A 26,574-nucleotide genomic window follows, 5' to 3' on the forward strand; every position below is an offset into this window, starting at 1 on the left:
TAGATAATATAGCATGGAGCAATCAAAAATTATAGATACGTTGGAGACGTATCAGCAGGCGTAGAACTAGTTCGCCAATGTTATAAGTTTTGGCCTGTACTTCTCTGCTTTGGTATCTGCGAGCCTGTTGCTGATAAAATGTGGAACGTGCTTTGGCTACGTCGCGCTCCTCCTCCAAGATGTCCAGACTGTCCTGCTGATCGAGCTCGGCTTCTCTTTCTTTGTACATGCGCACTCTAGGTGAGTCATGAATTATGTCGCAGGGCAAGACTGCCTCTGCGTCGTACACCATAAAGAAGGGTGTATATCCGGTACTACGATTCGGCGTGGTCTGCAGCCCCCAGAGTACGGAGTCGAGCTCCTCTACCCAGTGCGTGTTAGACTCCGTTAAGGAGCGCACTAATCTGGGTTTAATGCCGCTCATTATGAGACCGTTTGCTCGCTCGACTTGACCGTTGGTTTGTGGGTGATAGACTGAGGCATAGTCGAGCTTGATGCCCATTTTGCTGCACCAGAGTTTTACCTCGTCGGCCGTGAAGTTCGTGCCATTATCAGTGATGATACTATGGGGGACGCCATAACGGTGTACGACCCCGGATATGAAATCTATCATCGGTCCAGATTCGGCTGTTTTAACCGGTTTGGCCTCTATCCATTTGGTGAATTTATCCACCATGACCAATAGGTATTTTTTCTTGTGGGTTCCCCCTTTAAGGGGTCCGACCATGTCAAGCCCCCAGACCGCAAAGGGCCATGTAATGGGGATTGTTTGGAGGGCGGTGGGTGGCATGTGGCTTTGATTTGCAAAGAGCTGGCAACCGGCGCAACGTTGGACCAAGTCCTGTGCATCTGCCCGGGCCGTTGGCCAATAGAATCCTGTATGGAAGGCCTTGCTTACAAGAGCTCGGGCTGCGGCGTGATGACCGCCGAGTCCGGCGTGAATTTCTGCCAAAAGATTCCGCCCTTCCTCTTCGGAGATGCACCTTTGAAGGACTCCGGTAGTGCTTTTCTTGTACAATTCTCCCTCATGGACCCTGTAGGCCTTGGATCGCCGCACTATGCAGCGTGCCTCATTTTGGTCCTCCGGGAGTTCCTGTCTAGTTAGGTAGGCCAGGAATGGTTCCGTCCATGGGGCAATAATGGCCATTATTTCGTGGGCTGAAGGTGTTATTTCGGTGGCGGAGCCTCCGATTGTGTCAGAGATTTCGGTATCAGGTAATTTGGCCGGGTCCAGACTGTTGTTACCGGTGTCCCCTTCCCATACTACGGATGGCTTGAACAACCTTTCCAAAAATATGTTGGTGGGGGCGCATCGCGTTGGGGGCCGATGCGGGCGAGGATATCCGCCGCCTGATTGTTTTCCCGAGCCACATGGTGAAATTCGAGTCCCTCGAACCGAGCTGACATTTTTAGGACGGCGTTTCGATAGGCCGCCATTTTCGGATCCTTGGCATCAAAATCTCCGTTTATTTGGGATATTGCGAGGTTTGAATCCCCGCGCACCTCCAGGCGTTGAATGCCCATGGAGACTGCCATCCGAAGACCATGCAACAGAGCTTCGTATTCGGTTGCGTTGTTGGAGTCTGTATACAATATTTGCAGTATGTACCGAATAGTATCTCCGGTTGGGGACGTCAGAACGACGCCAGCCCCTAGACCGGCTAGCATTTTAGAACCGTCGAAGTGCATGATCCAATTGGAGTATGCGCCGTACTCTTTAGGGAGTTCGGCCTCTGTCCATTCGGCGACGAAGTCAGCCAGTACTTGAGATTTAATGGCTCGGCGAGGTTTATATGTTAGGTCAAATGGGAGGAGCTCAATGGCCCATTTGGCAATCCGGCCTGTAGCGTCGCGGTTGTTGATAGTATCATTAAGTGGCACTTCCGAGGCTACTGTAATCGAACACTCTTGAAAGTAGTGTCGCAGTTTCCGTGATGCCATGAATACCGCATATGCTATCTTTTGGTAATGCGGGTACCGTGATTTGCATGGAGTGAGGATAGTGGATACATAGTATACCGGCTTTTGAAGAGGGAATTTGTGTCCGTCCGCTTCCCGTTCGACAACGAGCACCGCGCTTACAACTTGATGAGTTGCCGCAATGTACAACAGCATTGGTTCGCCGATGTTTGGCGCGGCCAGGATCGGGTTGGTTGCCAGGATGGCCTTTATTTCTTCCAATCCGGTTGTGGCTGCGTCCGTCCACTCGAAGTGTTCAGTGCGCCGAAGGAGGCGATAAAGGGGTAAAGCTTTTTCTCCTAAGCGGGAGATAAAGCGGCTTAGAGCCGCCATGCATCCAGTTAATTTCTGGATTTGTTTGAGGTCTTTTGGGGTAGCCAACTGTGACAAAGCTCGGATTTTGGCCGGATTAGCTTCAATACCTCTACTGGAGACAATGAATCACAGGAGCTTTCCGGCTGGTACGCCGAAAACGCATTTTTCCGGATTGAGCTTGATGTCATATGTTCGGAGGTTGTCGAATGTGAGCCTCAAGTCGTCTATCAAAGAGTCGACGTGTTTAGTTTTGACGACCACATCATCTACGTATGCCTCTACTGTTTTGCTGATTTGTTTCTCCAGACATGTCTGAATCATGCGCTGATATGTTGCGCCAGCGTTTTTGAGCCCAAAAGGCATTGTGTTGAAACGGAAGGGACCGTATGGTGTGATGAATGCCGTTGCGGCTTGGTCGGACTCCGTCATCTTGATTTGGTGATAACCGAAGTATGCGTCGAGGAAACACAATGACTCGTGTCCTGCGGTAGCATTAATGATTTGATCGATGCGTGGGAGGGGGAAGGGATCCTTTGGGAAAGCTTTATTGAGGTCTTTCAAATCGACACAAAGGCGCCAAGATTTGTCCTTCTTTGGTACCATCACCAGGTTTGCTAGCCAGTATGGATGTTTTATTTCTCTGATGAATCCGGCCTCCAATAACTTGGGTAGTTCTTCTCCCATGGCCTGTCTCTTAGGTTCGGAGAAACGCCGAAGAGCTTGCTTGACCGGCTTGAATCCCTTTAGGATATTGAGGCTATGCTCGGCCAGCCTACGTGGGATTCCTGGCATGTCTGAGGGATGCCAGGCGAATATGTCCCAATTTTCGCGCAGGAACTCTCGTAGTGCGGTGTCCACAACGGGGTTTAACTGTGCCCCGATGGAGGCTGTTTTTGTAGGGTCCGTTGGGTGGACTTGGAATTTGACTATTTCATCCACTGGTTTAAAAGAGGTGGACTTGGATCTCTTGTCAAGTATCACGTCGTCCCTGTCCACTGTGGAGCGTAGCGTGATTAATTCCTCGGGCGAGAGGGCTTCGGATAATGCCTCGAGGGCCAATGCGGTTGTTTTGTTTTTGGTGCGGAGTGCTGTGTCCGGATCACTGGCGAGAGTGATGATTCCATTGGGCCCGGGCATTTTAAGCTTCATGTACCCATAATGAGGTACGGCTTGGAATATTGTGAACGCCTCCCGTCCTAAAAGAGCGTGATAGCCGCTGCTGAACGGGGCCACTTGGAATGTAATTTCTTCGGACCTGTAATTGTCCGGCATGCCGAATACCACATCTAGTGTGATTTTCCCAGCACAGCGTGCTTCCCGACTGGGGATAATTCCTCTAAAGGTTGTGCTACTTTGCTCGATGCGGTTCCAGTCTATTTCCATCTTTTGAAGAGTTTCCTCATAAATGAGGTTTAGTCCGCTACCGCCGTCCATGAGTACTTTGGTGAGCCGAAAGCCATACACGATTGGACTGAGGACCAGTGCGGCAGGTGCCCGGGCTGTTCAGAATTTGGGTTCATCACTGGCATTGAAGGTAATAGCCGTGTCACTCCATGGATTTGTTGCTGCTACGTGGCAGATTTCGGCCGTGCTGCGGAGTGTTCGTTTGCGCCTATTATTTGATGCAAAGGTCTCGAACACTGTTAACACCGTATTGTTATCCACTGGATGGTGCTCTGTGGTATGTGGGATAAGAAGATCCTCACCACTTTTGGCCACCTGCCGGAGTATCCAACATGCTCTAAGGCTATGTGTTGGTGTTATATTCGCCGTGCTATGAATTTTGCAGGGTCCGTTGAGCCATCCCTCCAGACGGTTCCTTGCCATGTAGGGGGCTTTTGCTTTTTGGTAGTTAACTTGGGTGTATTGTGATAATGCACCCTTTTATTTCGGACTGGGTTTGTGTTCAGGGCCGGATTATCCCAAAAGTTTGTTTCAGTTTTCCAGGCACTTCCCATCGCACAGTACTTTCGTACTATGGACGCAAAGTCAGCGAAGCGTTTTATCGCATGGCAATTTATGGCGTAAGGATTCCCTTGTCCGTGCAATTATTGCAGAAAAATAAGATTGCGTCTTCCTCGCGACAGTCCTTAACCTTGTTCATCGCAAGGAGGAATCTGGCCCAGTAATGATGTATTGTTTCATGGGGCTCTTGCCTGATATGGGAAAGATCGCTTGTGTTTGGGTGGGTGGGTGGAATTAGATCCGAACCCCTACCCGATCTGGGATCCAGGGGCCAAGGAGTTTCCAATTTTGGAAGTTCCGGTTCCGGGGTGTTACCCGCTAATCCTAGTCCGCTGTCTGACTCTAAGTTCAGGGATTGGATGTTGTCCTCCCACGAACGGCCGTCCGGCTCGGAGAGCTTGGGAATCTGGACATATTTGGTCCTCAGGATAGAGGAAAGGTCGCTACATTGTTCCTCCACCACTGCAATATGATGGGTGACCGGTGGAGAGTTAATCTCCCTTTGATCGGGTTTAAGCCCAATCCGATCATAGTCCATAGCGACTCCCAAGGTGGCGATACGATCCAAGAGGTCATTTAAGGAGGAGAGCTCCATTGGATCCATCTGTTTGGCGAGTGCTGATTTGACGTGGAGGCTATTTTCGATGACCTGAGAGTTCATCGTCGGCGCGGCGGCTGAACGGGCGATCATGATGAACCCGCCTAATCGGAGAGTTTGGCCGACAGGCAAAGCTCCCCCAACAGTAATACCATCTTTAAAGACGAGACGAGACATCCTTCCTTCTGGCGACGGCATAGAGGAACTCTCAATGAAAGCACCAATGTCGGTGTCAAAACCGGCAGATCTTGGGTAGGGGGTCCCGAACTGTGCGTCTAGGCCGGATGGTAACAGGAGGCAGGGGACACAATGTTTTACCCAGGTTCGGGCCCTCTTGATGGAGGTAAAACCCTACGTCCTGCTTGATTAATATTGATGATATAGGTAGTACAAGAGTAGATCTACCACGAGATCTGAGAGGCTAAACCCTAGAAGCTAGCCTATGGTATGATTGTATGTTGTCCTACGGACTAAAACCCTCCGGTCTATATAGACACCGGAGAGGTTAGGGTTACACAAGGTCGGTTACAAAGGAGGAGATATACATATCCGTATTGCCTAGCTTGCCTTCCACGCCAAGTAGAGTCCCATCCGGACACGAGACGAAGTCTTCAATCTTGTATCTTCATAGTCCAACAGTCCGGCCAAAGGATATAGTCCGGCTGTCCAGAGACCCCCTAACCCAGGACTCCCTCAATAGGGAACATCTTTCATTTTCTCTCTATCTTCTATAGTGGTCAGGCATTGAGTCTTACTCAACTTCACACCTAGTAACACAGGCAAGAACCCTTTCTTTGCTTGATCCATTTTGAACTTCTTAAAAACTTTGTCAAGGTATGTGCTTTGTGAAAGTCCAATTAAGCATCTTGATCTATCTCTATAGATCTTGATGCCCAATATATAGGCAGCTTCACCAAGGTCTTTCATTGAAAAACTCTTATAAGTATCCCTTTATGCTATCCAGAAATTCTATATCATTTCCAATCAGCAATATGTCATCCACATATAATATTAGAAATGCTACAGAGCTCTCACTCACTTTCTTGTAAATACAGGCTTCTCCAAAAGTCTGTACAAAACCAAATGCTTTGATCACACTATCAAAGCGTTTATTCCAACTCCGAGAGGCTTGCACCAGTCCATAAATGGATCGCCGGAGCTTGCACACTTTGGTAGCTCCCTTTGGATCGACAAAACCTTCCGGTTGCATCATATACAACTCTTCTTCCAGAAATCCATTCAGGAATGCAGTTTTGACATCCATTTGCCAAACTTCATAATCATAAAATGCGGCAATTGCTAACATGATTCGGACAGACTTAAGCATCGCTACGGGTGAGAAGGTCTCATCATAGTCAATCCCTTGAACTTGTCAAAAACCTTTTGCAACAAGTCGAGCTTTATAGAGAGTAACATTACCGTCAATGTCAGTCCTCTTCTTGAAGATCCATTTATTCTCAATTGCTTGCCGATCATCAGGCAAGTCAACCAAAGTCCACACTTTGTTCTCATACATGGATCCCATCTCAGGTTTCATGGCCTCAAGCCATTTTGTGGAATCTGGGCTCATCATCGCTTCTTCATAGTTCGTAGGTTCGTCATGGTCTAGTAACATAACTTCTAGAACAGGATTACTGTACCACTCTGGTGCAGATCTTACTCTGGTTGACCTACGAGGTTCAGTAACAACTTGATCTGAAGTTTCATGATCATCATCATTAACTTCCTCACTAATTGGTGTAGGTGTCGCAGAAACCGGTTTCTGCGATGAACTACTTTCCAATAAGGGAGCAGGTACAGTTACCTCATCAAGTTCTACTTTCCTCCCACTCATTTCTTTCGAGAGAAACTCCTTCTATAGAAAAACTCTGAATTTAGCAACAAAAGTCTTGCCTTCGGATCTGTGATAGAAGGTGTACCCAACAGTCTCCTTTGGGTATCCTATGAAGACACATTTCTCCGATTTGGGTTCGAGCTTATCAGGTTGAAGTTTTTTCACATAAGCATCACAGCCCCAAACTTTCAGAAACGACAAATTTGGTTTCTTGCCAAACCATAGTTCATAAGGCGTCATCTCAACGGATTTTGATGGTGCCCTATTTAACGTGAATGCGGCCGTCTCTAAAGCATAACCCCAAAACGATAGCGGTAAATCAATAAGAGACATCATAGATCGTACCATATCTAGTAAAGTATGATTACGATGTTCGGACACACCATTACGCTCTGGTGTTCTGGGTGGCGTGAGTTGCGAAACTATTCCGCATTGTTTCAAATGAAGACCAAACTCATAACTCAAATATTCTCCTCCACGATCAGATCGTAGAAACTTTATTTTCTTGTTACGATGATTTTCAACTTCACTGTGAAATTCTTTGAACTTTTCAAATGTTTCAGACTTATGTTTCATTAAGTAGATATACCCATATTTGCTTAAATCATCTGTGAAGGTGAGAAAATAACGATATCCGCCACGAGCCTCAACATTCATTGGACCACATACATCTGTATGTATGATTTCCAACAAATATATTGCTCTCTCCATAGTTCCGGAGAATGGCGTTTTAGTCATCTTGCCCATGAGGCACGGTTCGCAAGTACCAAGTGATTCATAATCAAGTGATTCCAAAAGTCCATCAGTATGGAGCTTCTTCATGCGCTTTACACCGATATGACCTAAACAGCAGTGCCACAAATAAGTTGCACTATCATTATCAACTCTGCATCTTTTGGCCTCAATATTATGAACATGTGTATCACTACTATCGATATTCAACAAAAATAGACCACTCTTCAAGGGTGCATGACCATAAAAGATATTACTCATATAAATAGAACAACCATTATTCTCTGATTTAAATGAATAACCATCTTGCATCAAACAAGATCCAGATATAATGTTCATGCTCAACGCTGGCACCAAATAACAATTATTTAGGTCTAATACTAATCCCGAAGGTAGATGTAGAGGTGGCATGCCGATTGCGATCACATCGACTTTGGAACCATTTCCCACGCGCATTGTCACCTCGTCCTTAGCCAATCTTCGCTTAATACGTAGCCCTTGTTTCGAGTTGCAAATATTAGCAACAGAACCAGTATCAAATACCCAGGTGCTACTGCGAGCATTAGTAAGGTACACATCAATAACATGTATATCACATATACCTTTGTTCACCATGCCATCCTTCTTATCCGCCAAATACTTGGGGCAGTTCCGCTTCCAGTGACCAGTCTGCTTGCAGTAGAAGCACTCAGTCTCAGGCTTAGGTCCAGATTTGGGTTTCTTCTCCTGAGCAGCAACTTTCTTGGTGTTCTTCTTGAAGTTACCCTTCTTTTTCCCTTTGCCTTTTTTCTTGAAACTGGTGGTCTTATTGACCATCAATACTTGATGCTCCTTTTTGATTTCTATCTCCGCAGCCTTTAGCATTGCGAAGAGCTTGGGAATCGTCTTAACCATCCCTTGCATGTTATAGTTCATCACGAAGCTCTTATAGCTTGGTGGCAGTGATTGAAGAATTCTATCAATGATGCTATCATCCGGAAGATTAACTCCCAGTTGAATCAAGTGATTGCAGTACCCAGACATCTTGAGTATATGCTCACTGACAGAACTATTCTCCTCCATCTTGCAGCTGTAGAACTTATTGGAGACTTCATATCTCTCAATCCGGGCATTTGCTTGAAATATTAACTTCAATTCTTGGAACATCTCATATGCTCCATGATGTTCAAAACGCCGTTGAAGTCCCGGTTCTAAGCCGTAAAGCATGGCACATTGAACTATCGAGTAGTCATCAGCTTTGCTCTGCCAGACGTTCTTAACGTCGTCAGTTGCATCATCAGCAGGCCTGGCACCCAGCGGTGCTTCCAGGACGTAATTCTTATGTGCAGTAATGAGGATAATCCTCAAGTCATGGACCCAGTCCGTGTAATTGCTACCATCATCTTTCAACTTTGCTTTCTCAAGGAACACATTAAAATTCAACAGAACAACAGCACGGGCCATCTATCTACAATCAACATAGACAAGCAAGATACTATCAGGTACTAAGTTCATGATAAATTTAAGTTCAATTAATCATATTACTTAAGAACTCCCACTTAGATAGACATCCCTCTAATCCTCTAAGTGATCACGTGATCCAAATCAACTAAACCATGTCTGATCATCACGTGAGATGGAGTAGTTTCAATGGTGAACATCACTATGTTGATCATATCTACTATATGATTCACGCTCGACCTTTCGGTCTCCGTGTTCCGAGGCCATATCTGTTATATGCTAGGCTCGTCAAGTTTAACCTGAGTATTCCGCGTGTGCAACTGTTTTGCACCCGTTGTATTTGAACGTAGAGCCTATCACACCCGATCATCACATGGTGTCTCAGCACGAAGAACTTTCGCAACGATGCATACTCAGGGAGAACACTTATACTTTGATAATTTAGTGAGGGATCATCTTATAATGCTACCGTCAATCAAAGCAAGATAAGATGCATAAAAGATAAACATCACATGCAATCAATATAAGTGATATGATATGGCCATCATCATCTTGTGCTTGTGATCTCCATCTCCGAAGCACCGTCATGATCACCATCGTCACCGGCGCGACACCTTGATCTCCATCGTAGCATCGCTGTCATCTCGCCAATCTTATGCTTCTACGACTATCGCTACCGCTTAGTGATAAAGTAAAGCATTACAGGGCGATTGCACTACATACAATAAAGCGACAACCATATGGCTTCTGGCAGTTGCCGATAACTCGGTTACAAAACATGATCATCTCATACAATAAAATTTAGCATCATGTCTTGACCATATCACATCACAACATGCCCTGCAAAAACAAGTTAGACGTCCTCTACTTTGTTATTGAAAATTTACGTGGCTGCTACGGGCTTAGCAAGAACCATTCTTACCTAAGGATCAAAACCATAACGATAGTTTGTCAAGTTGGTGTTGTTTTAACCTTCGCAAGGACCAGGCGTAGCCACACTCGGTTCAACTAAAGCTGGAGAAACTGACACCCACCAGCCACCTGTGTGCAAAGCACGTCGGTAGAACCAGTCTCGCGTAAGCGTACGCGTAATGTCGGTCCGGGCCGCTTCATCCAACAATACCACCGAACCAAAGTATGACATGCTGGTAAGCAGTATGACTTATGTCGCCCACAACTCACTTGTGTTCTACTCGTGCATATGACATCTACCCCAAAAACCTGGCTCGGATGCCACTGTTGGGGAACGTAGTAATTTCAAAAAAATTCCTACGCACACGCAAGATCATGGTGATGCATAGCAACGAGAGTGGAGAGTGTTGTCCACGTACCCTCTTAGACCGAAAGCGGAAGCATCAGCACAACGTGATTGATGTAGTCGTACGTCTTCACGATCCGACCAATCAAGTACCGAACGCACGGCACCTCCGAGTTCAGCACACGTTCAGCCCAATGACGTCCCTCGAACTCTGATCCAGCCGAGTGTTGAGGGAGCGTTTCGTCAGCACGACGGCGTGGTGACGACGACGATGTTCTACTGACGCAGGGCTTCGCCTAAGCACCGCTACAGTGTTATTGAGGTGGACTATGGTGGAGGGGGGCACCGCACATGGCTAAAAGATCAAACAATCAATTGGTGTGTCTCTAGGGTGCCCCCTGCCCCCGTATATAAAGGAGCAGGGGGGTGCGGCCGGCCAGGAGAGGGGGCGCGCCAGGAGGAGTCCTACTCCCACCGGGAGTAGGACTCTCTCCCTTTTCCTAGTTGGATTAGGACTTGGGGGGAAAGAGGTGGAAGATAAGAAGGAAAGGGGGGCGCCGCCCCCTTCTCCTTGTCCTATTCGGACTAGGGGGAGGGGCACACGGCCCTTGCCCTGGCCGCCTCTCCTCTCTTCCACCAAGGCCCACTATGGCCCATTAACCTCCCGGGAGGTTCCGGTAACCTCCCGGTACTCTGGTAAAATCCCGTTTTCACCCGGAACACTTCCGATATCCAAACATAGGCTTCCAATATATCAATCTTCATGTCTCGACCATTTCGAGACTCCTCGTCATGTCCGTGATCACATCTGGGACTCCGAACAACGTTCGGTACATCAGAACATATAAACTCATAATATAACTATCATCGAAACGTTAAGCGTGCGGACCCTACGGGTTCGAGAACTATGTAGACATGACCGAGACACGTCTCGGGTCAATAACCAATAGCGGAACCTGGATGCTCATATTGGCTTCCACATATTCTACGAAGATCTTTATCGGTCAGACCGCATAACAACATACGTTGTTCCCTTTGTCATCGGTATGTTACTTGCCCAAGATTCGATCGTCGGTATCTCGATACCTAGTTCAATCTCGTTACCGGCAAGTCTCTTTACTCGTTCCGTAATACATCATTCCGCAACTAACTCATTAGTTGCAATGCTTGCAAGGCTTAAGTGATGTGCATTACCGAGAGGGCCCAGAGATACCTCTCCGACAATCGGAGTGACAAATCCTAATCTCGAAATAGGCCAACCCAACAAGTACCTTCGGAGACACCTGTAGAGCACCTTTATAATCACCCAGTTACGTTGTGACGTTTGGTAGCACACAAAGTGTTCCTCCGGTAAACGGGAGTTGCATAATCTCATAGTCATAGGAACATGTATAAGTCATGAAGAAAGCAATAGCAACATACTAAACGATCGGGTGCTAAGCTAACGGAATGGGTCAAGTCAATCACATCATTCTCCTAATGGTGTGATCCCGTTAATCAAATGACAATCCATGTCAATGGCTAGGAAACTTAACCATCTTTGATCAACGAGCCAGTCAAGTAGAGGCATACTAGTGACATAATGTTTGTCTATGTATTCACACATGTATTATGTTTCCGGTTAATACAATTCTAGCATGAACAATAAACATTTATCATGATATAAGGAAATAAATAATAACTTTATTATTGCCTCTAGGGCATATTTCCTTCACATTCTATAAATCAACCATGGACTATCTCATACTAGCATGGTGCATAAAATAAAAATGAAAACTAAAAGGAAAAGACGCTCCAAGATTTGCACATATCATGCGAACGAAACGAAACCGAAAACATACCGATAGTTGTTGAAGAAAGATGGCATCCCTTCCGGGGAATCCCAAAGCTTAGATGCTTGAGCATCCTTGAATATTTACTTGGGGTGCCTTGGGCATCCCCAAGCTTGAGCTCTTGCCTATCCTCCTTCTCCTCACATCGAAACCTCCTCGATCTTTGATCACTTCATCCACACAAAACTCAACAGAAAGTTCGGTAAGATCCGTTAGTATAATAAAGTAAATAACTACTCTAAGTACTGTTGCAAACCAATTCATATTTTGTTTTTTCATTGTAGCTACTGTAATATAACTTTTCCATGGCTTATACCACCTATAAAATTGATAGTTTCATCAAAACAAGCAAAACAATGCATCCAAAACAGAATCTGTCTTAAACAGGACAGTCTGTAGTAATCTAAACATTCACCATACCTATGGTACTCCAAAATTCTGAAAAAATAGTAAAAATAAATAATTTGTATAGAAAGACAGTGCAAAAAGTTTCAGAACCATTTGACGTTCCAGTAAAAAATGTAAAATCGAGCACTACAGCCAAAGTTTCTGTTTTGCACCGCACAAACCAACAAGCAATCTAATCATCCTAAAGGCAAGCCTTGGCGCATTATTTTTATAATACAATGGAATCGTATGAGGGGATAATTATTTTTGTTGAAAATTTTCTGTAATTAATATTCACAAAGTTTCCAAGGGCATGAACAAAGTTCAAGGCTAGCTCCCGCTTCCACGGTGCTCGTCTATCTCACTTTCACTTTTCTTTTTGTGAAGTTTTAAGTTCCCCTCTATATTTTTTTGTTTTTAAACTATATAAAAGCACTCAACAGAAATAAATGACTCTCTAAAACTTCCGGGTTGTCTCCATGGCAGCGCTTTCTTTAAAGCCATTAAGCTAGGCATAAAGTGCTCAAGTAATGGATCCACCCGGATCTCAAGGTATGTCAAAGCCAATTTTAATTAACAATGATTTAGCATTTAGTAGTGAGCACAAAGCAACAATATCATGCAATGATGAAGTCGAACTCTCTTCCTATGCATCGGCATGTCATACAAGAACAATTTATGCACATCAAGTAAAGGCCAATACATAGCATAAGCAATTTCTTGCAATTTTTTTGTGTTGGAAACATAGAGAGGCGGAGATGTAGTTCCTTTCTCATAATAATTGCAAGTAGGAGCAGCAAGCCCATGAATATTATACTCATCAAAATCATCATGTGCAATGCTAAAAGGCAACCCATCAATATAATCCTTAATAAGAGCAAACTTCTTCGATATAGTTTAGTTTGGAGAATTCAAAAAGATAATAGGACTATCAACTAGGGACATTCTTGCTTGTAAGGATAGAGGTGATCTAGAGAAATTATTATGAAAATATAAAGAAAGGACTTTGAATGCCAAAATGAAATGTGATCCTCGGTTTGCTACTTCACCTATATTTGTTGATGATTGATAACCCACAAGTATAGGGGATCAATTGTAGCCTCTTTCGATAAGTAAGAGTGTCGAACCCAACAAGGAGCTCAAGGTAGAACAAATATTCCCTCAAGTTCTATCGACCATCGATACAACTCTACGCACGCTTGACGTTTGCTTTACCGGAAACAAGTATGAAACTATTTTGCAAGGATAAAACTACGAGTACTTTGCTGAATAAGACTACGGATAAATTACAAGTTAATAAAAGTGGAAAGCTTTTGTCAATAAGAAAGTCATTTGTCCCTAGGCAATCGATAACAAGTACCGGTAATCATTCTTGCAATTTTATATGAGGGAGAGGCATGAGCTAACATACTTTCTCTACTTGGAACATATGCACTTATGATTGGAACTCTAGCAAGCATTCTCAACTACTAAAGATCATTAAGGTTGTGAAACCCAACCATAGCATTAAGTATCAAGTCCTCTTTATTCCCATAGGTCATACCCCACCTACTCGGCTTTAAGTGTCTGTCACTCTCGCAACCCACCGTAAGCGAACCATGAACATATTGCAACACCCTACAGCAGGGGCCCCTCACGTTTGCACGAGAACGAAGGGCACGGTAGGACAGCGCCATAAATAAAATATACAATCATACCAACCAAGATCACGATTAACCCACAAGACAAAACGGATCTACTCAAACATCATAGGATAACCATAGATCATTGGGAAATAATATATGGAGTTGAGCACCATGTTTAAGTAGAGATTACAGCAGGGAGAAGAGGTGTTACACTGCTGCATAGAGGGGGAGAAATTTGGTGTTGACAGTAGCAAGATTGTTGATGTAGATCGTCGTCCCGATCGTTGCCCCAGTGGCACTCCGGCGCCACCGGGAGAGAGGGGGAGAGAGCCTCCATCCTTCTTCTTCTTCTTCCTTGGCCTCCCCCCTTGATGGGAGGAGAGTTCCCCCTCTGGTCCATGGTCTCCATGGCAGCGGAGGGCGGGAGCCCCTCCGAGATTGGATCTCCCTCTTTGTTCTCTTCTGTTTCGCGTTCCCTGCATCTGGCCGAAAACCGTTTCTTATATTCCCGGAGATCTGTAACTCCGATTGCGCTGAGATTTTAACACATTTTTTCGAATATAAGCTTCCTTGCGCCTGAGGTAGAGGTCCAGCTGATGTACGGGGTGGGCACAACCCGCCACCGTGCGCCAGGGGCCTCTGGCGTGCCTTGGTGTCTTGTGCCCTGTGTGGGCCTCCGTTTGCGGTGATTCCAACTCCAAAAAATCACAAGTATTCCAAAATAATTCTCCATAAATTTTTATCGCGTTTGGACTTTGTCTGACATGGATACTCTGCGATACAAAAAACATGCAGAAAACAGGAACTGGCACTGGGCACTGGATCAATAGGTTAGTCCAATCAATCATATAAAAAGTTGCCAAAAGTATGTAAAAGTTGTGTAATATTGGCATGAAACAATCAAAAATTATAGATACGACGGAGACGTATCAATGATAAGGATTATGAATTCTCTGTTGACCCAGAGTTGATTACTTTGGTTGAATCTGATCCTTTTCATGGCTATGAAACTGAAATTGTTGTGGCACATCTTACTAAGTTAAATGACATAGCCACCCTTTTTGCTCATGATGAGAAAGTTGGTTATTACTATATTCTAAAATTATTTCCGTTCTCATTAAAGGGTGATGCTAAAGCTTGGTACAATACTCTTGCGCCTGGTTGTGTGCGCAGTCCCCAGGATATGATTTATTACTTCTCTGAAAAATATGTTCCCGCTCATAAGAAACAAGCTGTCTTACAGGAAATATTTAACTTTGTGCAAATTAAAGAAGAGGGTCTCCCACAAGCTTGGGGGGAGGCTTCTCCAATTGCTTAATTCTTTGCCTAATCATCCTCTTAAGAAAAATGAAATACTTATATCTTCTATAATAGACTAACCGATGCTTCCAGGGATTTCCTAGATAGTTGTGCTGGTTGTGTTTTCAAGGAATGACTATTGGGCAAGCTGAAGAATTACTGAATAATATATTGAGAAATTATGATGATTGGACTCTTCCTGAACCACTGCTTAAACCCACTCCAAAGAAGAGGGGTATATTATATCTCAGTCTCAAAGATATGCAAAAGGCAAAGAAATCTATGAAAGAAAAGGGTATTAAACCCGAGGATGTCAAAAATTTACCTCCTATTGAAGAAATACATGGGCTTGATAAACCACCACCACCTAAGGTGGTAGAGGTAAATTCTCTAATGAAATTCAATGATAATGATAATCCTCACAATATGCACCCTAGCCAATGCCTTTATGAGTTTGAAAATTACATTAGAAAGCAAGATCACTTCAATGCAAATGTTATGAAACAATTGAAATATAATTCTGATTTGATTGGTCGCTTCAGTGACTTGTTATTTAGAATCTCAAATGATGTTAGAGGTGTAGGGAATCATGCTTCTATGGTTCAAACTCAGTTAGAACAAGTTGCTAAATCTCAAAGAGAGTTGCTTGATGACATGAACAATAATATAAGTGACTTTGCTGTTAGAGTAGCACCTAGAGGAGGTAAAATGACTCAGGAACCACTTTATCCTGAGGTACACCCAAAAAGAATTGAACAAGACTCTCAAAGAGTTAACACTGATGCACGTAGTCCTTCTAAAAAGAAAAAGAAGAAGATATGATAGCACTTTGCATGCCTCTAGTGAACCTGAAGTAGAAAAACCTCCTGATAATGATAATGAAGTTTCTATCTCTGATGGTGAAATTCAATCTGGTAGTGAACACTCACCTTCTGATAATGAAAAAGATAACGATGTGTCGGATGTGGGGTTCTGGCAAACCCTTAAGGTTCGAACACTAGGGTGCGCGCAAAGTCTTTCCTTCCCACCAATCGTCGCCCTAGCTCACTAAGATCTCGCGGACGAACTCGCAACACAGGAAGACACAAGATTTATACTGGTTCGGGCTACCGTTGTGGTGTAATACCCTACTCCAGTGTGGTGGTGGTGGATTGCCTCTAGGGCTGATGATGAACAGTACAAGGGAAGAACAGCCTCCTGAGGTTGAGGTGTTCTTGTGAGTAGGCTCTCGATCGGGTTGGATCAAGCTAAGATGAGATGCCTCTACTATGGTGGCTAGCTCTACTTATATAGGCCCTGGTCCTCTTCCCAAATATCGAGTGGGAAGGGAGCCACCAATGGCAAGCTAATTCGAAGGGGGACAACTAATACAAGCTATCCTGACAAAAGTGGTCTTCGCCTGCCAAAGGCTCTGGTGGTGACGCCGTCTTGGGCTCCACGATGACCTTCGTCTTGTCGTCCTCCTGGTCTTGGTCTCGCTGCACCAATATAGCAACCTTTGCCTGATGCCTCGGTACTCTTCGCCTGCGCTGGCCTCCTTAGCACCAAAGAGGAAACAAGGACGCTGCGCGCGCTGGCGCCCGCCTGGTGCCGTGCGTCATGGCTCACGTCACGAGGGTCTCGTGAGATTTGCCCCGCCTTGATATCTCTGCTCCTCGTGAGTCTGCCTGGCTAGGCTACTCCAGAGGAGGTCTTGCGTCGTCCGCCTCGCGAGGCTTGGACCCTCGCGAGGGTCCTGGATGCTTTGTTGGTGAAGATGGGACGTACAGCCTGCTGGCTCAGCCATGCCGCGGGCCGCAGGCAGGCAAGTCTAGGGACCCCCGTTCCCAGGACGCCGATAGTAGCCTCCGGTCCCAAGGTGCGCTCGGGCTTGGTGTCAGGACCCCGATTCCAAGTCACATCGATCTAGCCGGTAACACCTCATATCACATTGCGGCCTCACGCATGGTATCCCATGGGTGTCGCCTTACCATGGCCCGGGACCGTTTGCGCCTTTTGGCTCACGTATATGATAGTGTCGCTAGCATCCATATGACAGAGAACCCGGGCCGACATGGCTAGTCGTGAACCCAAAGCGGCACAGACCTATGGAGACATGCATACATGAATCACATCGAGCATGTCAGTCATCAGCGAGTGATTCTGGGCTGTAGAACTGGGCTAACAGGACTCCGGGGAACCCGGGCTCTAGCAGGCTAGGCAGGACTCCGGATTTCACCGTGTGACATTTCCCCGAAGGGACAGACATAGGAATGACGTGAAACACATGCCGGCCAGTCAAGTGTCCTGAGCAGTAGTGTTGGGCTAGCAGGACTCCGGTGAACCGGGCTGTAGCGGACTACTATGGCTCTAGGAACACTAGACTACATTTCCCCATAAGAAAGGCTGCCAAGGATAAACAACTAGATTGTCGGATCCCACTCATACCAAGCATTTCAATCATACACACAATATGCCCGATATGAGTACATACAACATGGCATCACAACAAAACTCTACAAGTCAAGTAATTTATTTAAAGGCTCCAGAGAGCCATACATAACATGTTCATAGAGATAGGGGTCGCATGACCCGACACTCAAGTCATACAATCATACAAGCACAAGCGGAAGTAAATAGTCTGAGTACAGACACTAGAAAGCAAGAAGGCTTCTCGAAGCCTGTCTATCTACATAGGGCCCTCCATGGCCAGGATCACCACCTGGGTGGCTAGTCACTCGTCGACGTCAAGGTCTACGTAGAACCCATCGGAGGGGGCGGTGTTGTCATCTGAAAACAGTAATTAAGCAAACATGAGTACAAAGGTACTCAGCAAGTCTTACAACAGAACCTACTATACATGCTCATTCTCAAGAAGGTGGTGGGGTTATTGCAGCAAGCCAGCTTTGACTCTTGGCTAAGCTATCCTACGGAACTCCACTAGTAAAATAGTTTTCGCACACGAGTCCACTACTCACCAACACAATACCCCACCGGGGATTCTCCCTCGTCATCCTATGAGAGGGCCATCCTCGGTACTCACACTTATCTTGAGTCTTTTAGTAGTAACCATTAACTTGTCTATGAACTGTATAGGCAACCAAGTAGTCCTTTACCGCGGACGCGGCTATTCGAATAGTTATATACCCTGCAGGGGTGTACTTCTTCATACACGCTTTCACCACTTACCGCCGTTTACACGACATGTACTCAGCAACCTTCAAGCGAAAGCCCAGCGAGGGTGTCGGCCACGGCCTACCTAAACACTTAAGTCTCTAGTCCAGTTTTATCGCCTATCTAGGTTCCATCCGCAGGGAGTCCGGCCGAGGTTTCCACATACGGCCCCGAACGATGTGAACAGGGTCCCGAGACGCCAAACGGGCGCCCGGCATACCCGTCCACGGTGTATCTACCGCAACATAGCCCACCCCTAGTGTCAGCGCTACGCACGGCCGCCAACACATAACCTACACACACCAGAAACTATTTGCAACTCCTGGACAGAGTACTAGGGTGATTAAGAAGCCGAGAGGGTCCATTGGTTTCGGGCACAATGTACGGTAGTGACTGCATCTTAAATCACACTACAGATCTCAGTTCTTATGGACGGTCTCAATGAAACAACCAACCATGTACTCCTACATGGCCTCTCATCGATACCTTTACCAAAACATGTTCAACACATCCCTCACGTTACCGACATAAACATTTCACTCTAGCCCATCACCCAGATGAACCAGACCTGACACAACTCTAAGCATAGCAGGCATAGCAAGGTAGGAATCACATACATGGCTCAATCAACTCCTACACATGCTAGTGGGTTTCATCTAGTTACTGTGGCAATGACAGGTCATGCAGAGGATAAGGGTTCAACTACCGTAGCACACAACAGTTTGAATCGCGTTGTCTTAATGCAGTAAACAAGAGTAGAAGCGAGAACATGGGTTTGTATCGAAATGATCAATGGGTTGCTTGCCTGTTGTAGTGGTAGTAGGGTACTGCCCTTTAGACGGATACTCGGGGTTATCCTCGGAGGCAGAACCTACCACGAAAATCATACCGAACATAATCAACACATGGCAATATGCAACAATATGATGCATGCTATGGCATGGCAAGATGAAAGTGTCTTGGCCTAATGCAAGCTAAAACAGGAGGGGCGGAACTCATTTGAATCAAAGATCCGAATATTAGCTCATTAAACATGGCCTTATTAGAGCATTACCTTATTCTGCTTAAACAGCAAGGTTAACTTGTTTTATCATGCATGAAACCATTACAGATGGATAGATTGAATTTTTCTGATCATTTTTCATATATAAATCTTTGCATTTGGAGCTATGGTTGATTTTCTATGATTTTTAGAAGTTTTGGCTATTTTCTGGAATTTCCTATTAAAGAATAAATCCAGTAATTGAATTAATGCGTCAGCATGACATAGGTGTGACGTCAACGGGTCAACTGGGTCGGCCAGGTCAAACCTGACTGGTGGGCCCTCTCTGTCAGTGTCACAACTAATTAACAGAATTAAATTAACACTAATTAGCTGTCAGTGGGGCCTGGGCCCACATGTCAGTGACTAAACTAATTAAATTTAGTTAAAACTAATCCTAAACTAATTAGCAGACCGGCCCCACCTGTCATAGACTCAGGGGGGTCTACCTGGGCCCACATGGGGGTCAAATAGGGTCAACTCGCCGGCGGCTTGATGCTGGCGACGACAGACGCGGCGGAGGGGCTCGGGTTTGCGTCTCCGGCAACCAAATCGACGGCGGAGAGCAGCTACACGGCGCGGGGAGAGAGCTGCATCGTTTGGTGGAGAAAGTGGAGCTCGGGGAGGCTGGTAACGACGCCGGCGACGACCTTGGCGGTCGCCGGGGTTCGGGAGAGGATGAAACCGAGGCTACGGGGCACGGCGAGGCGCGGGGAGTGCTGCGTTAGGCTCCTGGGAACGCGTGGAAGACGAAGGCGTGCTCGGTGGCGTCCCAACGTGGCTATGGCCACGACGGCGACGTGCGGTGGCGGCGGCGAGCTTCGGCTTCGATGGCAGAGGGGGTTAGAGGACGCGGACGAGTGCGGGGAGAGGGGGAAACGATGGCGGAGCTCACAGCGGTTGCAGGGGAGCGAACGGCGAGCTCGTGGAAGGGCTGGAGTGAGCGGGGTGGCGAAGGGGATCTCCGATGGCCGGAGTTGAGGACGAGCTCGGTGCAGCGTCTCCGGGGCGAGCGAGCGCTCGGGGCTCGGCCTACTCGATGTAGTCGACGATGGCAGAGCTCATGGACACGATGGCGCGGCGCGAGGACGACGGAGGGCACGGCTACGACGATGGTGCGGCGACAAGAGTGTCGGCCATGGTGGGGAACGGCGAAGGGAGAGAGACAGGGGGGAATGGCGTGTCCAGGGGCTGCGGGGTGCGACGTGGAGGCGTCCAGGGGCGCGGGCGGCAAGCAGGTGACGTCGTGGCGAGCTCGGGCACGCCGGCGTCACCTCCCTGCCTGCCTGGCGGGGAAGAAGTAGCTGGCTGGCGCGGGCCAGCACAGTGCTGGGCCGCCAGGTGGGCCGGCGGGTGAGCTAGCTGGGCCGCGCCAGGTAGGTTTCTCTCTCTTTTTCTGATTTGTTTTCTTTTTCTATTTTTCTGCAACTGTTGGGCTTTATTAAAAATACCTAGACATCTTTAAAAATCCTGAAAATAATTAGGGGCTCTGTTTAGATTATTCCCAACAGCCCACACTTATTTCTAGAATTATTTGAGCATTTAAATTATTTTATAGCATTTAAATGCCCAAATTCAAATACTTATGATTTAATTCAGAGAATTCAGGATGTCCTAGAAAAGAGTGCACCATTTTTGCCAGGGGTTTTAGCCCAATCCAAAAATGATGAACATTTTGTGAAGGGCATTTTGGGTTCATTGAAAATAATTTTAGTAAACCCTAGTTGTTTCCAGGGGGTGCTGGGGTTTCTGTCTTCCCCATTTCAAATTTAAGGGAATTTAAACATGATGCACACTCTAATGCTTGAACTAGCTAGGGTGTGACAACTCACCCCCACTCAAAAGAATCTCGTCCCGAGATTTAGGATCCTCCGGGAAGAAGGTGGGGTACTCGAGTCGAAGACGATCCTCCCTTTCCCAAGTGGCTTCTTTCTCGAAATGGTGTGACCACTGAACCTTGAGAAACTTGATGTTATGGCGTCGAGTGGTACGCTCGGCTAGATCAAGGATACGAACGGGATATTCCCGATATGAGAGGTTATCTTGTAGATCAAGCGTTTCATGGTCCACTCCACGGATAGGATCCGCGAAGCAACGCCTGAGTTGAGAAACGTGGAAGACATCGTGAACTCTAGAAAGATGCGAAGGTAGTTCCAATTGGTAGGCAACTTCTCCTCGTTTGGCAAGAATGCGAAAGGGCCCAATGTAACGAGGAGCCAATTTTCCTTTGATACCGAAACGATGGGTTCCCTTTAACGAAGTAACCCAAAGGTAAGCCTTCTCGTCGACTTCATAAGTCATAGGCTTATGTTTACGATCATATTGACTCTTTTGACGAGATTGGGCTGTTTTCACTTTCTCACGAATAACGCGAACCTGTTCTTCTGCTTCCTGAATCATATCCGGGCCAAAGAGTTGTCTTTCCTCGGTTTCTGACCAGTTAAGAGGCGTTCGACATTTTCGTCCATAGAGAACTTCGAAAGGAGCCTTGCCCAAGCTAGCTTGATGACTATTGTTGTAAGAAAACTCCGCGAATGGAAGGCATTTCTCCCAACCCATTCCAAACGAGATGATAGAGGCTCGGAGCATATCTTCCAGAATTTGATTGACTCGTTCTACTTGACCACTTGATTGAGGGTGGAAGGCGGTGCTAAAAGAGAGACGAGTTCCCATAGCATTTTGGAAACTTTCCCAAAATCGAGAGGTGAAGAGACTCCCACGGTCTGAGTTAATTTCCAATGGAACACCATGAAGAGACACTATTCGGGAGATGTATAAATCGGCTAGCTGGCTAGCGGTGATACTCTCACGAACAGGTAGAAAGTGGGCTACTTTGGAAAGTCGGTCGATCACGACGAAGATGGCATTATTCCCTCTCTTGGTCCTGGGAAACCCAGTGATGAAATCCATACTGATTTTATCCCATTTCCACTCAGGAATAGCCAAAGGTTGAAGGGTGCCAGCAGGCCGTTGATGCTCTGCCTTAACACGACGACAAACGTCGCAATTAGCAATGTATTGAGTGATTTCTCTCTTCATCCTAGTCCACCAAAACCTCTGGCGTAGGTCTTGATACATTTTAGTACTGCCGGGATGAATGGTGAGAGGGGATTCATGAGCTTCCTTAAGGATTAGCCGCCTCAGGTTTCGTGCCTTGGGAACCACTAAGCGGTTTCCAAAGTATACGACACCTTGATCATCAATGAAGAAACAATTCGCGACTCCTTTCTTAATGTTTCTCTTAATACGGGAGATTCCCGGGTCTACCTTCTGTGCCTTGATGATCTGATCCGTAAGGGTAGGTTTCTCCACCAGGGTGGATAGGAATCCTCGAGGAACAATGTGAAGATTAAGCTTACAAAATTCCTCATGGAGAAGTGGTTGACTTTGTTGTAACAGCAGGTTGTTACAATAGGATTTATGACTTAGTGCATCAGCCATGACATTGGCTTTGCCCGGGGTGTAAGTTATTCCTAAGTCGTAATCCGAGATCAACTCAACCCAACGTCTTTGCCTGAGATTCAAATCTGGTTGGGTGAAGATATATTTCAAACTTTGGTGATCGGTGAAGATCTCGCAACGATTACCAAGGAGGTAATGTCGCCAAGTTTTGAGTGCATGGACTACAGCTGCAAGCTCCAGATCATGTGTGGGGTAGTTCTCCTCATGTGGGTGTAATTGCCGTGAAGCATAGGCAATTACCTGACGATCCTACATGAGTATGCAACCTAGTCCTTGTCGCGAGGCATCGCAATAGATAATAAAGTCCTTGGAGAAATGTGGTGGTACCAGTACGGGAGCAGATGTCAGGCGTCTTTTCAGTTCCTGAAAGCTGAACTCGCACTGTGGAGTCCACTCGAACTTTTTATCTTTCTTGAGGAGTTCAGTTAGAGGATTAGCAACCTTGGAGAAATTCTCGACGAAGCGGCGGCAATAGCTCGCTAAGCCAAGGAAGCTCCGAACTTGCTTGACCGTCTCAGGTGGAGTCCAATCAAGGACGGCTTGAACTCGCTCGGGATTGACAGCAATACCCTTACCAGAGATTACATGGCCTAGATAGGTCACTTCTGGCAACCAAAATTCACACTTGGAGAATTTGGCATAAAGGCGATGCTCTCGAAGTTTCATCAATACCAGCCTTAAATGTTCGGCATGTTCCTCTTCATTCTTGGAGTAGATGAGTATATCATCGAGGTATACTACGAAGAATTTATCCAAATACTCCATGAAGACCGAGTTCATTAACCGGGAGAAGGTGGCTGGGGCATTGGTTAAACCGAAGGACATAACGGTATATTCGTATTGGCCATAACGAGTAACAAAGGCCGTTTTGGGAATGTCCCCATTTCTGATTTTGATTTGATGGTAGCCCAACCTCAAATCCATCTTGGAGAAGACTGAGGATCCAGCGAGTTGATCATATAGATCATTGATCCTGGGAAGCGGATACTTGTTCTTGATGGTGACCAAGTTGACAGGTCGGTAATCTACAACCATTCGATCAGTTCCATCCTTCTTCTTGACGAAGAGGAAGGGGCAAGCCCAAGGAGAGGAACTAGGATGGATGAAACCCTTTTTCAAGGACTCATCGAGTTGGTTCTTAAGCTCGGCTAGTTCTAAGGGTGCCATCTTGTAGGGTCCTCTAGAAATTGAACGGTTCCTGGAACAAGGTCTATCACAAACTCGACATCCCTGTCAGGTGGAACACCTGGCAGTTCTTCTGGAAAGACATCCGGAAAGTCTCGAACTACCGGAACATCCTCAAGGTCTGGAAGGGGGTTGGCATTTAGGGAGTAAAGTTGGCGCTTGGCCACTCAAGTTAAGACATTGACTGTCTTGCCCGATGGGTGAGTAAGTTGAATGGTTCTAGTGGCACAATCAATCTTAGCATAATGAGCTGACATCCAGTCCATACCCAAAATGATGTTTATGTTCGAGGATTTGATAGCTATTAAGGATGCAAGGAAGACAAGTCTATCGACAAGAATGTCGTTCCCATGGCTTACTCTAGAAGTTTGCCATCTAGAGCCAGGGGTTTGAATTTCCATGGTAGAGGGCATGTCATAGAATATCGTGTTATGCAATCGAGCATAGTTCTCGGATATGAATGAATGAGATGCTCCAGTATCGAAAAGAACAGATGTCGGATGGCAATTAACAAGGAGCGTACCAAGGACGATGTTAGGATCCTCATGAGCCTCCTCGGCTGAAACATAGTTGACATGGCCACATGTAGTGGTGACCGGCTTGGCGTAGAATGTCTTTCCCGCGGGCTTACCACGGCCAACGGACTTTCCAGTTTGATTGGGGTTGTTGTTCTGGGGACACTCTCGGCTATAGTGACCCGGCTCTCCACACTTGAAGCATGTCACCACATTGGGGCATGGAGCAGCATTAACAGCGGGGCCACCATAGGGCTTGGGCGGTGCAAACTGCTGGTTGGGACGAGGCGCCTCAAAGGATGGCCTCGGGATGAACCTGGGTGGCAGTGCCGTGCTTGGGATCCACACCCGGCGCTTCTGAGCTCCAGAGCCGGATGAAGAGCCAAAATCACGTGAGTGCTTGCGTGAAGCGTCATAATTAGTCTGGCATGTCTCAGCACTGATGGCTTTATTGACCAACTTCTGAAAGGAAGTGCATTCGTGTAGACGAAGATCGCGGCGAAGCTCAGGGCTGAGTCCCTTGCGGAACCTTGCCTGCTTCTTAGTGTCGGTAGATACTTCTTCGGGAGCATAACATGCCAGATTCCCAAATTCACGGCTATATGCATCCACAGTCAGTCTTCCTTGGGTGAAATTGCAGAACTCCTCCCTCTTGCGATCCATGAGACCTTCCGGAATGTGATGCTCACGGAAAGCTTCACTGAATTCAGCCCAAGTAGTGATTTGGCCGACCGGGCGCATAGCTTCGAAGTTTTCCCACCAGAGGCTAGCAGGGCCTTCGAGGTGGTAGGAAGCATAAGTAACCTTCTCGGCTTTGGCTACATTGGCAGAACGTAGCTTGTGGGTGATGCTGCGAAGCCAGTCATCCGCGTCGAGGGGCTCGACGGAATGGTTAAACTTTGGTGGGTACAGCTTGATAAAGTCATTGATTGACACCAAATCATTTCGCTGATGGCGTGCAGTGTTCTGCTCAATCTGCTCTAGCAGGCGGTTAGTCTCACGCTTGTTTCTTTCCGCCTCCAGCATTACTTCGGCCAGAGAAGGCGGGTGAGGCAGATTTTCACCCCTAGCTGCACTGGCTTCCCCCTGCTCCGGGGCAGCAAGGTTGCTGCGGGTGTTGACCATCCTAGAAGAAAACAAGACAACGGTTTAGATAAGGATGGCTCAAACTTAGCAAGGAAGTGCAGAATGTAATGGATAACACGGAATCCAGAGATGTTCATCCGTATGTCATGGTAATATAAAACTGCCATATATATACCAACGGTCATACACATCATACATAGTTTAGTACAAGCCCAGGCTACAGTACAACTATGATGAAAGACGTTACATCTCATCGGAGGCATTCCAATTCCTATACATTATTTGTCTACACCTTCGGAATTGATTAGACATAAAGTAATATTCCACAAGTCACGCAGGACAGTGGAGATACAACTATTACAATACTAGTGATACTACTACTAACTCAGACAGCTTGGTAGTAGTCCTCATAGAAGTCACCTCCATAGCCTGGAAGTTCAACATGATCATCCGGGAACAGACGGTCCTGAGGAGCTTGTGGACCAAAGGGGCTAGGATGAGGTCTTGGACCAACAAACGGTGGCCTGCGGGGACCACAGGGTGGGGTGATGCCTCCCACATCACGCCAATCCACCATGTCTGACAGAGCAGATCTCACAGGATACAGATCCCTTGTATCCATACATCCAGCTTGCACCACAGGTGCAAACCGAGTCAATGTGGCCCAATGATCAGCACGGGTATTGAAAAGCTCCAGCCTCAAGGCCCGATTCTCTCGGTCCTTATCTTCGAGCATCTCGGCAGTGGTACGAGTTAATGAGTCCTCCTGAGTGGAGTCAGCATAGATAGCCTGAAGATACCCTTGCGCTCCCGGAAGTGAAGCTGGCATGTAACGGAAGTCGGTGTTCCGAAGCAGGCCAGTCCGGACTCGCATAATGGTCATCATG

This window comes from Triticum urartu, chromosome 3A, assembly GCF_056163025.1.
Source record: "Triticum urartu cultivar PI428250 chromosome 3A, HENAU_Tu73, whole genome shotgun sequence".
Lineage (NCBI taxonomy): Eukaryota > Viridiplantae > Streptophyta > Magnoliopsida > Poales > Poaceae > Triticum > Triticum urartu.